This window comes from Schistocerca cancellata, chromosome 12 (genome assembly GCF_023864275.1).
Source record: "Schistocerca cancellata isolate TAMUIC-IGC-003103 chromosome 12, iqSchCanc2.1, whole genome shotgun sequence".
Classification (NCBI taxonomy): Eukaryota; Metazoa; Arthropoda; class Insecta; order Orthoptera; family Acrididae; genus Schistocerca; species Schistocerca cancellata.
Window position 1 is genome coordinate 118,773,074 of NC_064637.1, and position 17,557 is coordinate 118,790,630.

The 17,557-nt window shown below is 44.6% G+C and overlaps 1 non-coding gene across 1 annotated transcript; it reads right to left on the reverse strand.

Moving 5' to 3' along the window:
* Positions 1 to 17,131: 17,131 nt before the first annotated feature.
* Positions 17,132 to 17,205, reverse strand: Trnat-ugu (transfer RNA threonine (anticodon UGU)). Its single transcript has one exon. It is a non-coding gene; the product is annotated as a tRNA-Thr (tRNA).
* Positions 17,206 to 17,557: the final 352 nt, after the last annotated feature.

Genomic DNA, 17,557 nt, shown 5'->3' on the forward strand with positions numbered 1-17,557 from the left:
AGTTTTTTGAAGTAAGATTTGTCTAATGGCTGTCGAAGATGTGCCGTGTAAGCATGTATGGTAGAAAAATCACGAACCACTTGAAACTGCTTCTAAATTTTCGATGCGTGTGCTATGTCAATCCATTGACAGCAAAATCTGTTTGTGGTCACTTTTTTCTACTTTTGTACATTTTATTAAATCTTCTAGCCATGAGACATACAGTTCGAATGTTATACATTAGTTTGTCGGGCACCCAAATGGTATGTCTGGTGTAGCACCTCTTTTATGCAACGTTTATTCTGCTGCGCTTAAATAATAACAACGGAGTACTTTTTGTAGTACTACTTTTTCCTCTTGTGATTGCGCCCACTTGTTGTTTACCTTTTCGGGCAATTACTTTAGGCGGTTTGTGAACTGCGGGCAATTTGGTTACGTCCACGTAATTATTTGGTCAGCAGTGAACTTACGTTCAACCTGTCATTCGTGTTATTTATATAGAAATACCTCATTAACAAGCTCTTTATTAAACACTTTCCTTCTGTGGTGTCACCCCCAGACACCACACATGCTAGGTGGTAGCTTTAAATCGGCCGCGGTCCATTAGTACATGTCGGACCCGCGTGTCGCCACTGTCAGTAATTGCAGACCGAGCGCCACCACACGGCAGGTCTAGAGAGACGTACTAGCACTCGCCCCAGTTGTACGACGACGTTGCTAGCGACTACACTGACGAAGCCTTTCTCTCATTTGCCGAGAGATAGTTAGAATAGCCTTCAGCTAAGTCCATGGCTACGACCTAGCAAGGCGCCATTAACCATTTCTATAGAGAGTCTCACTTGTATCATCAAGAATGCTGTATACAAATGATGGATTAAAGTTAAGTATAGCCGCAGTTACGTACTTTTCTTTATAGCATTCATAACGTATCCTGTTTCAGACCTCACGCCCGTCTGCGTTAGATTATAGCGTGCATTTCGGCCTCCTCTATCTACAAGGTGTTGGCACATTTGCCAACACATCACCTTCTGTCATCGATATTGTTTCCGAAGCTCGCAAGGACTAAGTGGGACGAACTTTCACAAATCGGCAATATTATTTTTTTTATCGGCTACTTTTTTTCTTTATTGATGCGACGCGGTAGACGATGTTTTTCAGCGAGCTGGGAGTAAAGTGTCCTTAAATCAGTAATAATTACTCTGAAGAAATTAGACTCGAAATTAGTTATATGCTATGGGTCCCACTCTGCTGTTATATCGTCATGTCTTCCAAATTATGATGTTTCATTTAAACCTTCAAATGAAGACGAAGTGCTGGATTTGTTCTTCCACATCCTCCATTAAAACCAATGTTACCATTCTGATGTTGCATCAAAGCTTCTTCCACATCCTCCTGCTTCCTCTTACTGTAAGCTCTCTTCGTCATATTGATCAGCTGAAATAAATAATTTTTAGTTGGTATGTAATTTCCATCAACACCTATGTCGTACCGGTACGACACCGTTTATTCTGCTGCGCTTAAATATTAACAACGGAATATATTTTGCAGTACCCCTTTTCCTCTTGTGGTTGCGCCCAATTGCTGTTTACCTTTTTCTTTACCTCCCTAGGTACGAGATAGGCAGTGAGAGCTCTACCGTTTCAAACCAGAACTACAGGCATAACCTTAAAATTTTCTACCGTTTATTATGCTTAAGTGAATGGTAGAGTACCACTAAAATAGATGTGATAGAAAACTATTACTTTAGCAACATATTTTTTTCTGAAACTGCTTATAAATAAGCGAGAGACTGTAATAAAAAAGTCAAAGGAATTTACTTGTTAATTATTTTTCTGTCACAACAACCAGCGATCCGCTCACTTTGTTTTGCTTATTCGAACAACTGTGTAGTTCAATTTTATATCAGTTGATATCGCGTGACATCAGATATTACTGGTGTACGACTGGGGCTGTGGTACGACTAACGCAGCTTTACCCTACTTTCAGCTGCCATTAGGACCTTCACTATAGCTGCACCATGTTATTGAATTCTTCGTGTTCTCTCTTTGGTTCGTCCCGTAAGAGTCAGCTCTTAACCACTATTAATGAGATGTTGAGCTTTTACTAAAAAAAGGAAAGAGCCGAAAGAATTCATAATTAACCGTTACATATCCTGGGCATAAGATTTTAGAGTAAGATTAATTAAACTGCAAAAGTTTACTGTACAAAATCAATTACTTCTTATTAACCCTTTGTTTCCTGACATAAGAAAAAATTTACTTTTTAATATTTTCTTTGCAGAATTTATGCTATTGTGGCCTCAAATGACGGTAGGATTTTTTGTAAAATTTTATTTTATTTTTCACAACTTTTTTCTCTCCTGGTACTTAGAAGTACCGTCAGACTCCATGTACAGAATCACAACATGCGCAGAAAAATGCTCCAGTTTTTATAACTTGTACCTTATTCCACATAAATATTAAATATTTTTACATTAGAAAATTAATTAACCGAAATATGATATTTCTGAATTTTTTTTAAAAATTTCGCATAAATTTATTCTAGAGGAACTTCACAATACATAGTAACTTAGCTATACATTTTTGACAGTATATACATATCACATATTTAGTGATACCTCATGAAATTGTAGGAAACAGTCCTTTTTCTCATTGCAGCACAAATACACTTTACATGTACTACATTGTGAATGTGGTCTCGACTGAATTTTATTTTTCGCACACATTTCGCATCGTCCTCTTTTACAACTGAACACTACAAAATGGTTTCCTCGGTTGCCAAGACGTACATCCTTCGGAACAGAAAAGTGATCCTTCCTTCTCTTTGGGAGAGTTATTTCATCTTTACCAGAGTTTCTCTTTTTGAGATTTGGCACTTGCTGTTCATTCATTAGCCCTAGTGCCACAGCACACCTGAATTCCAGCAGTGGCAGTGCCCCACGTAGATAACTGAAAATGACGAAAGCATTGACAAAAGCAATTTCTATTGCTCCCCAGAAGAGACGGTACCACCATTTCTTTGATCGCTTGTCAAGACCATAAGTTGAATGTAATCTGTCTGCATGATCCACACCACCCATGTTTTTATTGTAATCACATACAATAACTGGACATGGTATAGTCATACTAGTTCCATCTTTCTGTTTTCTTGTCACTACGCTCTGTTCAATGCCATGGCAGTTTGACGCAAAATATACTACTTTATTTTCCTTCCATTGAAATACTGTTAGGTCTAAAGATGACTCTCTGTGATTTGATTTAGACAGTTTTCTTTAGGTAAATTTCCTGGAAAACCTTTCCTGTTTGTTCTAATTGTTCCACGGGCAAATGTATTTACCGATTTCTGTGTGAGAAAAAGTGTACAGAACAACTATTGAGAGGTAACGCACTGTTGCTACAATAAAGTGTTCGCACAACCTGACGGTACTAATAAGTCCGCCTTATATTTTCCACTTTATCACATTCACTTCTAACGTAATGGTTCAAACTATTATAAAAAAACAAAGAAGGTAAGTACGTACAATGGAAAACTCAACGGGAGTTTCAATAAACTGCGCACAAATTCAGGCAACTCCATGGAAACAAGCACATACAATCTTCTGTTTTCACAGCAGCGCGCGAAAAACAATTTCAAGCTCTGACCGCCAGAGAGGTCTATGTATAGCACAATAACATCTATGAAACAGTAGAGCAGAGTTACTGTTACGTACCGACAGGCTCTCAGATCACGAAACTGCACCACGAGAAAATAGAGTCAAAACTTACTGGTACTTTTAAGTACCGTCAGGCAACAAAGGGTTAAATAGTGGTGATTGTCTTTCCCACTATGTGTTATCTAAATAATGCTAGACTTTTCAGTATGAATTATTTAAGTGAAATGTTTCAACAGATTTTTTGAAACTTAGTTGTTGGTCTCCTGAAAAAATATGTTGCGCAGTTTTATCACTTATTAAAAAAGTGTTTGCTAATTTTGTTTGTTTGCTCTTCATAAATGAAACTGTAGTCTGGCTCTTGTCCGCTGTATACGTGTTGGTGTCTGTGGGACAATTGCTGATGTTCTCCTTGATGTGCAGCAGTAGGTTGTACTCAAAGCGCCTTCATTCGCATATAACTTATATGTGAAAGCACGTATAGTTCACATTTTTCATCAAGATTGTTTCTTCGGTATTAGTTTAAAAGGCGATCACATCAATAATAATTAACTTAGTGAGGATATCTACATCATAATCTACATCTAGGCAGAGACGAGAACGTATTTAATCTACGTAACAAAAAATAAGGCGTATCAACTATCGATATGTTAAGTGTAAGAAATCTGTGAACACAAAAAGTTACAGCTGTAAATGATTTTAGAGAGTCTTCTGTGATAATCAGAAAGCTGTGCAATCGACAACTGTATCAGTAAAGTTGAATGCTTCGTAAAGACTTGCTTACGAAGTGAATCATTTAATTTCTGTTAGTGCAATAAAATGATCAATAAATCCTTATTATAAAACTGAAATGGTGCCGTCTTGTTTTCAGGTAAGCAGATGAATTGGTGTTTGACGGAGGATCCTAAGTGTGGTAAGATTGCTTTCGCCTTTTTTTCTTATTATATTACGTTTTAACGCCGTATACTGAGCATTCCCCCGGACGGGTTTGTATTACTCACGAATTTTGATAGCAGACCCTCTCGAAGACAGCACGATCTTCTTCAGTGACTTGCAGCGTACGCAGCAGCATAACATTTACATCATTAATAGACGTTTGTTAAATATAAAACCATAGTTTGAAACACCAAATCAACAACAGGTACTATAGAATTAATGGTTCTATCAAAAAGTAGGTACACAGAGATCTGTCAGAATACATCTTGTAGTTCCAGCACCTTTGAAACACCCCAAGGCGAATCATAATCATAATGCTGGATGGCGTGAATGTGTTTTCGTGTCCACCTCGCGGATACCTCCGCGTGTTAACCCTTTAGTCTGCCGGTAGCGACTTCATTATGGCGCCCTTGGCCCTAAGCGGCCGTGCGCGTGTCTGTATATTCCACGGAGAATTTTATCTGGTTGACAATTTTGTTATACTTTTACATTTTAGTTTTTATTCCTGTGACATTTCTGTTTGACGAGAGCACTTTTGCTCAGACGTTTTAAACCGTGGTGTGTTGCACGTAAGTACATTTCTTTTGTATGTTATTTATGGAAGTAATCCTATTAAGTGTATGTTATTTCAATCTATGTCATTATTTTTTTAGGTACTCCATGTAACTTTTTACTCCGATGAAGATTGCCCTAGTGAGTCGAAACCGTGCTCAATTGGCAAAATTTTGTGCAACTAAAGCGGCTATATACAGGGTGGTCCATTGATAGTGACCGGGCCAAATACACTCCTGGAAATGGAAAAAAGAACACATTGACACCGGTGTGTCAGACCCACCATACTTGCTCCGGACACTGCGAGAGGGCTGTACAAGCAATGATCACACGCACGGCACAGCGGACACACCAGGAACCGCGGTGTTGGCCGTCGAATGGCGCTAGCTGCGCAGCATTTGTGCACCGCCGCCGTCAGTGTCAGCCAGTTTTCCGTGGCATACGGAGCTCCATCGCAGTCTTTAACACTGGTAGCATGCCGCGACAGCGTGGACGTGAACCGTATGTGCAGTTGACGGACTTTGAGCGAGGGCGTATAGTGGGCATGCCGGGAGGCCGGGTGGACGTACCGCCGAATTGCTCAACACGTGGGGCGTGAGGTCTCCACAGTACATCGATGTTGTCGCCAGTGGTCAGCGGAAGGTGCACGTGCCCGTCGACCTGGGACCGGACCGCAGCGACGCACGGATGCACGCCAAGACCGTAGGATCCCACGCAGTGCCGTAGGGGACCGCACCGCCACTTCCCAGCAAATTAGGGACACTGTTGCTCCTGGGGTATCGGCGAGGACCATTCGCAACCGTCTCCATGAAGCTGGGCTACGGTCCCGCACACCGTTAGGCCGTCTTCCGCTCACGCCCCAACATCGTGCAGCCCGCCTCCAGTGGTGTCGCGACAGGCGTGAATGGAGGGACGAATGGAGACGTGTTGTCTTCAGCGATGAGAGTCGCTTCTGCCTTGGTGCCAATGATGGTCGTATGCGTGTTTGGCGCCGTGCAGGTGAGCGCCACAATCCGGACTGCATACGACCGAGGCACACAGGGCCAACACCCGGCATCATGGTGTGGGGAGCGATCTCCTACACTGGCCGTACACCACTGGTGATCGTCGAGGGGACACTCAATAGTGCACGGTACATCCAAACCGTCATCGAACCCATCGTTCTACCATTCCTAGACCGGCAAGGGAACTTGCTGTTCCAACAGGACAATGCGCGTCCGCATGTATCCCGTGCCACCCAACGTGCTCTAGAAGGTGTAAGTCAACTACCCTGGCCAGCAAGATCTCCGGATCTGTCCCACATTGAGCATGTTTGGGACTGGATGAAGCGTCGTCTCACGCGGTCTGCACGTCCAGCACGAACGCTGGTCCAACTGAGGCGCCAGGTGGAAATGGCATGGCAAGCCGTTCCACAGGACTACATCCAGCATCTCTACGATCGTCTCCATGGGAGAATAGCAGCCTGCATTGCTGCGAAAGGTGGATATACACTGTACTAGTGCCGACATTGTGCATGCTCTGTTGCCTGTGTCTATGTGCCTGTGGTTCTGTCAGTGTGATCATGTGATGTATCTGACCCCAGGAATGTGTCAATAAAGTTTCCCCTTCCTGGGACAATGAATTCACGGTGTTCTTATTTCAATTTCCAGGAGTGTATCTTACGAAATAAGCATCAAACGAATAAGCTACGAAGAACGAAACTTGTCTAGCTTGAACGGGGAAACCTGATGGCGCTATGATTGGCCCTCTAGATGGCGCTGCCATAGGTGAAACGGATATCAACTGCGTTTTTTTATTACATATTCGTGTAGTACGTAAAGAAATATGAATGTTTTAGTTGGACCACTTAATTTCGCTTTATGATAGATGGCGCTGTAATATGGCTCACAATTTTAGACGAACAGTTGGTAACACGTAGGTTTTTAAAATTAAAACACAGAACGTAGTTACGCTTGAACATTTTATTTCGGTTGTTCCAATGTGATACATGTACCATTGTGAACGAATCATTTCTGAGAACGCATGCTGTTACAGCTTGATGACCTGTAAATACCACATTAATGCAATAAATGCTAAAAATGATGTCCGTCAACCTCAGTGCATTTGGCAATACGTGTAACGACATTCCTCTCAACAGCGAGTAGTTCGCACATGCATTGACAATTCGCTGACGCATGTCGTCAGGCGTTGTCGGTGGATCACGATTGCAAATATCCTTCAAGTTTCCCCACGACACCAATCCACCTGTCGTGAAATATGCTATTCAATACCGCTTCAACCGCACGCGAGCTATGTGCCGGACATCCATCATGTTGGAAGTACATCGCCATTCTGCCATGCAGTTGGGTTGGGTTCTTTGGGGAAGAAGACCAGACATCGAGGTCATCGGTCTCATCGGATTAGGGAAAGTCGGGGAAGGAAGTCAGCCGTGCCCTTTCAAAAGAACCATCCCGGCATTTGCCTGGTGCGATTTAGGGAAATCACGGAAAACCTAAATCAGGATGGCCGGAAGCGGGATTGAAGCGTCGTCCTCCCGAATGCGAGTCCAGTGTCTAACCACTGCGCTACCTCGCTCGGTCCTGTCATGCAGTGAAACATCTTGTAGTAACATCGGTAGAACATTACGTAGGAAATCAGCATACATTGCACCATTTAGATTGCCGTCGATAAAATGGGAGTCAATTATCCTTCCTCCCATAATGTCGCACCATACATTAACCCGCCAAGGTCGCTGCTGTTCCACTTGTCGCAGCCATCGTGGATTTTCCGTTGTCCAATAGTGCGTAATATACCGGTTTACGTTACCGCTGTTGGTAAATGACGCTTCACCGCTAAATAGAACGCGTGCAAAAAATCTGTCATCGTCCCGTAATTTGTCTTATGGCCAGTGGCAGAACTGTACACGACGTTCAAAGTCGTCGCCATGCAATTCCTGGTGCATAGAAATACGGTACGGGTGCAATCGATGTTGATGAAGCATTCTCAACACCGACATTTTTGAGATTCTTGATTCTCGCGCAATTTGTTTGCTACTGATGTGCGGATTAGCCGCGACAGCAGCTAAAACACCTACTTGAGCATCATCATTTGTTGCAGGTCGTGGATGACGTTTCACATGTGGCTGAACACTTCCTGTTTCCTTAAATAACGTAACTATCCGGCGAACGGTCCGGACACTTGGATGATGTCGTCGAGGATACCAAGCAGCATACATAAGAACATGCCCGTTGTTAGGTGATACCACGTACTTAAACGTTTGTGACTATTACAGCGCCATCTATCACAAAGCGAGAAAAGTGGTCCAACTAAAACATTCATATTTCTTTACGTACTACACGAATATGTAATAAAAAATTGGGGTACCTATTTTAAAAAACGCACCGCCATCTAGAGGGCCAACCATAGCGCCAGCAGGTTCTCCCCCTCAAGCCAGACGAGTTTCGTTCTTCGTAGTTTTTTCGTTTGATGCATATTTCGTGAGATATTTGGCCCTATCAATGGACCACCCTGTATACGTTCTGTAACTAACGAATCATAATGGTTTGAGAGATTCCAGTATACGTTTCCTTGTGTAATCCGAATTTTGGATTACTTGCTTGCCCACAGTAGATTTCAGTGGTGTGTGCAAACACCTTTTCTCCACACAAAAGAAAAAGTTTATACTCCGATTCATGTTATTTGTCTTTCATGTGAATCTTCATGTGGTGCCTTGCTTTGGTTGCACAAATGTTTTCATCAGTTGACTGACACTCACTCACTCACTGCAACTGAAAGACATTTTTTATTCATATGATCAGTTATGGGCCTAATTCTGTACAATTTGTCAATGTCAACTCTTAGGGTTTGGTTCTCTTGTTTTGTCACTGAAATGCAGAGACTCTCAAAGTAATTCAAAGGCATTGTCTGCTTTACTGTAACGACAACGACATGACATTTCAGCAAGAGTAGTAAATATTTTAGGAGCTGGTACTATAATTCGTATTAAAGAAACGGAGTACCATGTTATTGGCTGCATAAAATTTTCATACCGCTTGTTGGAACTTCTAATTGATATTGGTTTATTTATTAACTGCAGTTTGTCAAGTATCAATTGTGGATATTGGCTTGAGTTTACGTAAGTGAATTTTTCAATTGTGCTGTGATTATGATTTATTGGTCAATACTACCTTTAATAAGTATGCTATACACATTTTTTAATGCTGAGTACGACGATATTCCACATGTAAGTATGTAGCATAAGCTCGGCCTTTCTGTTTGTCATCTATAGCGGAGGCAAGGCTTCGAGAGCGAAATGAAGATAGACTATTGAAATATTCTCGTTGGCTAACTGCAAATCACCGGGTGATCCACTTACTGTTGTTCACTTATGAAGCCACCTTCACTCCTGATGCTTTCAATAATATTTGTAACTCACATTGGTGGTCGCACGAAAACCCACATACCTCTGTGGAGAAACATTTTCAAGAACCTTTTTATGTCCATCTTTATTGCAGATGGTTACAGGGATTTCCGCTGTTCAGTACGAAATGAAAATTAAAACACCTGCAGCCGCCTCTTTTGCATTTACACACATCAAAAAAAGTTTTGTATCACCCCAGTTCCCAGAACTCCTGAAGATAGACGTTGACTGTGGGTATTGTATCACACACTCAGTCCCCTTGATTTTTCAGCTATGTCACTAAACCCGCCAAAGATGTAAACAACCATGCATGAGCAGCGCCTATCACACGGAGGGTGTCCGACAGCCAATGAGTTGTAGTCATTTCACCAGGAAGGAGGTACACGGCTCATGTTGTCTGTAGTTCAAGCACGCCTAGACGGTCAATACCGCGGTTCGATCACGTCCACATTGTTACTTTGTGCCAGGAAGGGCTCTCAACAAGGGAAGTGTCCAGGCGTCTCGGAGTGAACCAAAGCGATGTTGTTCGGACATGGAGGAGATACAGAGAGACAGGAACTGTTCATGACGTGCCTCGCTCAGGCCGCCAAAGGGCTACTAATGCAGCAGTTGGCCGCTACCTGCGGCTTATGGCTCGGAGGAACCCTGACAGCAGTGCCACCATGTTGAATAATGCTTTTCGTGTTACGACTCAACTGTGTCCATAGGCTTGATGATGCGCAACTTTAGTCTCGACGAGAATCTTTGCAACCACGACACCGTGCAGAGCGGTACAGATGGGCCAAACAGCATGCCGGATGGACCGCTCAGGATTGGTATCACATCTCTTCACCGATGACTGTCGCTTATGCCTTCAACCAGACAATCGTCGGAGACGTGTTTGTAGGCAACCCGGTAAGGCTGAACGCGTTAGACACACTGTCCAGCGATTGCAACAAGGTGGAGGTTCCCTGCTATTTTGGAGTGGCATTGTGTGGGGCAAACATACGACACTGGTGGTCATGGAAGGCGCGGTAACGGCTACACGATACGTGAAGGCATCCTCCGACCGATAGTGGAACCATATCGGCGGCATATTGGCGAGGCAAACGTCTTCATGGGCGACAATTCGCGCCCCCATCGTGTACATGTTGTGAATGACTTCCTTAAGGATAACGACATAGTTCGTTTAGAGTGAACAGCGTGTTGTCCAGACATGAACCCTATCTAACATGCCCGGGATAGATTGAAAAGGGCAGTTTATGGACGACGTGACCCACAAACCACTCTGAGGGATCTAGGTCCAATTCGCCGTTGAGGAGTGGGACAATCTGCCTTAATGAACTTGTGGATAGTATGCCATGACGAATACATGCATGCATCAATGCAAGAGGACTTGCTAGTGGGTATTAGAGGTACCGGTGTGTACAGCAATCTGGACAACCACCTTTGAAGGTCTCGCTATATGGAAGTACAACATGCAATGTGTGGTTTTCATGAGCAATAAAAAGGGCGGAAATGATGTTTATGTTGATCTGTATTCCAGTTTTCTGTGCATGTTCCGGAACTCTCGGAACCGAGGTGATGCAAAACTTTTTTTGATGTGTGTAATTTGTGCGCGCCATCAGTTTCGGCATTCCATTACACCATCCTCATCCGCTTTGACCGACGTAACGTGGGGGGAATCCATTGTCGTGTGCAATCATAACAGGAGCCAATATTAAATAACCGGTATCCATAGATCTCTGGTTTAGACGACAAGACCAGTTTTCTACGTTTTTTTTAAAATATTTTCTCTTGTTATGCCTGCACATCAGACTGGATGCTTCTCAGTTTACGTTCATTAAGGGGCCTGAAGGTGGGCTAAAGAAACACCGAAACTTTTTGCGTGAATAAATTATATGCAAAAGAGACGGCTGCAAGTGTTTTAATTTTCTCTTCATTTTCAAGAGTGCGCTGCGAAAGAATATCAATTGATTTGCCCTTCTGCGTTACCACGTCTTACGCCTTATTTAGATACATTTTTGAAAACGAGTTTACAGCGATATTGAGAGAGGTCCCTTGGCTGAAAGGAGGGGTGTGTTCTTTACCCTATGACTGCACCCCTGCGCATTCTAATCGTCAGGTGAAGAAGTAAACTAAAGAGATGGTTTGGATTATGAGTCGCCAAGGCTCAATGGAGGAACAACGCCCCTGAAGATGTCCAGTGCAGCTATGGACGAAACTTTAGGAACAGAAGAGTTTCGTGGACCACGACTTACACCCCGAAAGGTTTACCAGCAGCTAAGGATGTTTGTAAACGAACACCAAGACGGCCTCATTAGAGAAAAGTGAGCTGTTGTTAAGAGAATTCGAAAGTGTCTTGAAGTCTGACATGGAATTTACTGAAATCAAGTTTTAATTTGATTTTATTTTGCCGGGAAAAATAAAAAGCTGTGATCTTAGCCCTCGTTGCCAGCATCGAAGCTAAGTTTATTGAGCGGTTGCTATCCCTATCATTGTAGTAAGGCTAGCCAGTACCCTTAAAGACTAGTAGCCGACCTTCTACTGAGTCTTGGTTAGACACAGTTCCTTCAAGAATAAATGGCGCAAATATTCGGCGTCTTTCGGCCTCCAGTCCTTCGCACCATCCGCACCTCACAGTAGACAATTATGGGCTTCTTTCTGTATACCTACCGACTGCAGTGTTTCCTGAAGTTCCCATGGCCGCTTACTAGATCTACCATGAGTTTAATCGCCCTCCTTTTAAAATTCAGGATTGCAGACGTTCTCGTTAAACGTGGTTTTGGCACCATTAGCTTACCGTGATTTTGATTTTGGTCTTCGTGTAATATTTTGCGTGCTGCCTCCTGATGCTGCTAGGTAGTTTCGAATTTACGACACCACTGGCCATTAAAATTGCTACACCACGAAGATGACGTGCTACAGACGCGGAATTTAACCGACAGAAATAAGATGCTGTGATATGCAAATGATCAGCTTTTCACAGCATTCACACAAGGCTGGCGCCGGTGGCGGCACCTACAACGTGCTGACATGACGAAAGTTTCCAACCGATTTCTCAAACACAAACAGCAGTTGACCGGCGTTGCCTGGTGAAACGTTGTTGTGATGCCTTGTGTAAGGAGAAGAAACGCGTACCATCACGTTTCCGACTTTGATAAAGGTCGGATTGTAGCCTACCGCGATTGCGGTTTATCGTATCGCGACATTGCTGCTCGCGTTGGTCGAGATCCAATGACTGTTAGCAGAATATGAAATCGGTGGGTTCAGGAGGGTAGTACGGAACGCCGTTGCTGAATCCCAACGGCCTCGTGTCACTAGCAGTCGAGATGACAGGCATCTTATCCACATGGCTGTAACGGACAACAATCATCGGCACGAACAGTTCGACGACGTTTGCAGCACCATGGACTATCAGCTCGGAGAGCATGGCTGCGGTTACCATTCACGCTGCATCACAGACAGGAGCGCCTGCGATGGTGTACTCAACGACGAACCTGAGTGCACGAATGGCAAAACGTCATTTTTTCGGATGAATCCAGGTTCTGTTTACAGCATCCTGATGGTCGCATCCGTGTTTGGTGACATCGCGGTGAACGCACTTTGGAAGCGTGTATTCGTTATCGCCATACTGGCGTATCACCCGGCGTGATGGTATGGGGTACCATTTATTACAAGTCTCGGTCGGCTCTTGTTCGCATTGACGGCATTTTGAACAGTGGACGTTACATTTCAGATGTGTTACGACCTGTGGCTCTACCCTTCATTCGATCCCTGGGAAACCCTACATTTCAGCAGGACAATGCACGACCGCATGTTGCAAGTCCTTTATGGGCATTTCCGGATACAAAAAATGTTCGACTGCTGCCCTGGCCAGCACATTCTCCAGATCTCTCACGAACTAAAAACGTCTGGTCAATAATGGCTGAGCAACTGGCTCGTCAGAATACGCCAGTCACTACTCTTGATGAACTGTGGTATCGTGTTGAAGCTGCATGGGCAGTTGTACCTGTATACGCCATCCAAGCTCTGTTTGACTCAATGCCCAGGCGTATCAAGGCCGTTATTACGGCCAGAAGTGGTTATTCTGGGTACTGGTTTCTCAGGATCTATGCACCTAAATTGCGTGAAAATGTAATCACATGTCATTTCTAGTATAATATATTTTTCCAATGAATACCCGTTTATCATCTGCATTTCTTCTTGGTGTAGCAATTTCACGAGTAATGGTCAGTAGTAAATTTACTGTTCCTCCTGTAGGTGCAGATGCCTTAACGATATCGTACGAACTGCAGCTTTCTCGCTTATTAAGTGCATCACTTTTGTTGAGTATTATTGTGTGCTATGGCTGTTTCTTCACAAGGCGTTTGGGGTTACACTCTCGCAGTTCATGTGGCGACTCTCCCTATTGTTTTCGTACCGCGCGTTACGAACGCGATTCTGCCCATGATCGGGAAATTCCTTGTTGGCGAATCGCTACTCACAAATGAGATTGGAAATCGTCCGTAGGCGCCATGTTGGCGTGTACTCAGAGAGCCACGGCTCGCTGTAATAGGCAACATTTACGCTGCCTGTCAGAGGTTTTAATAATCAACAAGTCGTTACGCCAGGACTGTGGATTCTGTTCGCTCATCTCTCTCGATATTCTGTTCTCCCTCCCCCCCCCCTTCTCTCTTTCTCTCTCTCTCTCTCTCTCTCCCTGCCCTCCCATATCCTCTCTGCCTCAGTTCATATCTCTACACGCACAGCTGCGTGTCTGTTTACCACCGCGGGGCCTGATGTTCGCTTTTCATTAGGGCGCAAAATTTATAACCGCAAATCAAGTTAATGTTGAAGCTATACTCGTCAGTTGGTGACGCCAGCTGTTTCGAAAAAAGAAAAATAGATTAATCTCCCTCCTCCCATTCTAAAAAAAAAAAAAAAAAAAAAAAAAAAGAGAGAACGCAAACCATTCCTTTTTTTTCAGTTTTTGATTTAAATTTCCTCCACTTGTCGGCTGGCAGTTGATTATATTTGCTTTTTGTCGCTTCGAACTGTCTTCTGAACAAAAACTCGGGTACTTTACAATTTTTAGCTTGCAAAATACTTTCCCTTGTTGTTGAATTTCTAGCAAGCCTTGTACAAATTTCTCTCTCTTTTTCTCCAAAGTGAACCAGCACGTATTGACGGATTAGATCGGAAGAGATACCCGATGAAGTGCTAATTCTTCATTATTATGGGTTCTACAGAACGACTGCATTATTCTAAGACGGACAATAAAAGAAGAACGGTTTAGTTTTGCAATTACGAAATTTTATTAGGAATTACAAATCTGATATTCTTATCTGTTCACTATCAGACACTGGAAAAAATTGCTTTTGATGAATTATATTGACAGTAACATCAGATTTTTCGCAGGTGATGCAGTTACGTATTGAATAATGTAGCGCTATCTGAAAGAAGTTGCACAGATATTCAGACAGATCCTGACGAGGTCTCGTAGTTGTGCGCAAATTGACAATTTTTTTCAACATTCAGACATGTAAAATTCTGAAATTCAGAGAATGAAGAAACGCAGTGTGTTACGACTGTAATATCGGTGGCTCGCTGTTGGAAGCGGTCAATTCACAGAAATATCTGGGCGGAAGGATATGAAATGAAACCATCACATATGTTCAGTAGCTGGTAAAGCAGGTAGCAGACTGCAGTTTCTTGGTAGAATACTAGGGAAATTAAATCAGTCTGCAAACATATCAGACGTGTGGTCCAGTCTGAGGATGTGTCCAGATTCAGAGAGCACACAAACATAAGCGAGAACTGTAATTTTCCATTTAGTTCACATCTACGAAATTATAATCCTAACACCATCAGCATCGAGAAATCTTCAAAAGCACTGTAAGGGGCAGTGAAGGAAAACCGAACACCCGCTATGAAGCGACTAGGGAATGATTCCATTCAAAAGTAATCACCACACGCGTTAAGACATTTATCCAACAGGGAGAGGAGACAGACAATTCCTGTTTCGTAGAACGCGATCGACTGCTGACGGATCCAAAGTCGAGCGGTTCTAGGCGCTTCAGTCCGGAACCACGCGGCTGCTACTGTCGCAGGTTCGAATCCTGCCTCGTACGTGGGTGTGTGTGATGTCTTTAGGTTATGAAATGATAACTACACTCCTGGAAATTGAAATAAGAACACCGTGAATTCATTGTCCCAGGAAGGGGAAACTTTATTGACACATTCCTGGGGTCAGATACATCACATGATCACACTGACAGAACCACAGGCACATAGACACAGGCAACAGAGCATGCACAATGTCGGCACTAGTACAGTGTATATCCACCTTTCGCAGCAATGCAGGCTGCTATTCTCCCATGGACACGATCGTAGAGATGCTGGATGTAGTCCTGTGGAACGGCTTGCCATGCCATTTCCACCTGGCGCCTCAGTTGGACCAACGTTCGTGCTGGACGTGCAGACCGCGTGAGACGACGCTTCATCCAGTCCCAAACATGCTCAATGGGGGACAGATCCGGAGATCTTGCTGGCCAGGGTAGTTGACTTACACCTTCTAGAGCACGTTGGGTGGCACGGGATACATGCGGACGTGCATTGTCCTGTTGGAACAGCAAGTTCCCTTGCCGGTCTAGGAATGGTAGAACGATGGGTTCGATGACGGTTTGGATGTACCGTGCACTATTCAGTGTCCCCTCGACGATCACCAGTGGTGTACGGCCAGTGTAGGAGATCGCTCCCCACACCATGATGCCGGGTGTTGGCCCTGTGTGCCTCGGTCGTATGCAGTCCTGATTGTGGCGCTCACCTGCACGGCGCCAAACACGCATACGACCATCATTGGCACCGAGGCAGAAGCGACTCTCATCGCTGAAGACGACACGTCTCCATTCGTCCCTCCATCCACGCCTGTCGCGACACCACTGGAGGCGGGCTGCACGATGTTGGGGCGTGAGCGGAAGACGGCCTAACGGTGTGCGGGACCGTAGCCCAGCTTCATGGAGACGGTTGCGAATGGTCCTCGCCGATACCCCAGGAGCAACAGTGTCCCTAATTTGCTGGGAAGTGGCGGTGCGGTCCCCTACGGCACTGCGTAGGATCCTACGGTCTTGGCGTGCATCCGTGCGTCGCTGCGGTCCGGTCCCAGGTCGACGGGCACGTGCACCTTCCGCCGACCACTGGCGACAACATCGATGTACTGTGGAGACCTCACGCCCCACGTGTTGAGCAATTCGGCGGTACGTCCACCCGGCCTCCCGCATGCCCACTATACGCCCTCGCTCAAAGTCCGTCAACTGCACATACGGTTCACGTCCACGCTGTCGCGGCATGCTACCAGTGTTAAAGACTGCGATGGAGCTCCGTATGCCACGGCAAACTGGCTGACACTGACGGCGGCGGTGCACAAATGCTGCGCAGCTAGCGCCATTCGACGGCCAACACCGCGGTTCCTGGTGTGTCCGCTGTGCCGTGCGTGTGATCATTGCTTGTACAGCCCTCTCGCAGTGTCCGCAGCAAGTATGGTGGGTCTGACACACCGGTGTCAATGTGTTCTTTTTTCCATTTCCAGGAGTGTAAATAGACAGCCTAGCTGCAAACAGGCGTTGATATACTTTTGGGGACAAGTTGAAAATGTGTGCCCCGACCGGGACTCGAACCCGGGATCTCCTGCTTACATGGCAGACGCCCTATCCATCTGAGCCACCGAGGACACAGAGGATAGTGCACCTGCAGGGACTTATCCCTTGCACGCTCCCCGTGAGACGCACATTCCCAATATGTCCACACAACTACTACTAGTATTAGCTGTCCTAGGAGATCCGGGGTTCGAGTCCGGTCGGGGCACACATTTTCAGCACGCCCCTAATGAAGTATATCAACACCTGTTTGCGGCTAGGGTCTCTATTTAATTATCATTTCATTTCTAGCAAAGCTGCATGGTCATCAACGGTAACTGTTCTTTCGGGAAGAGATACTACCGTCATATATAGTTAAAATATGACTTCCCGGCCATTGACCTTCTTGTGCGAACGCACACGCTATGCCCGAACTCGTACGGGACT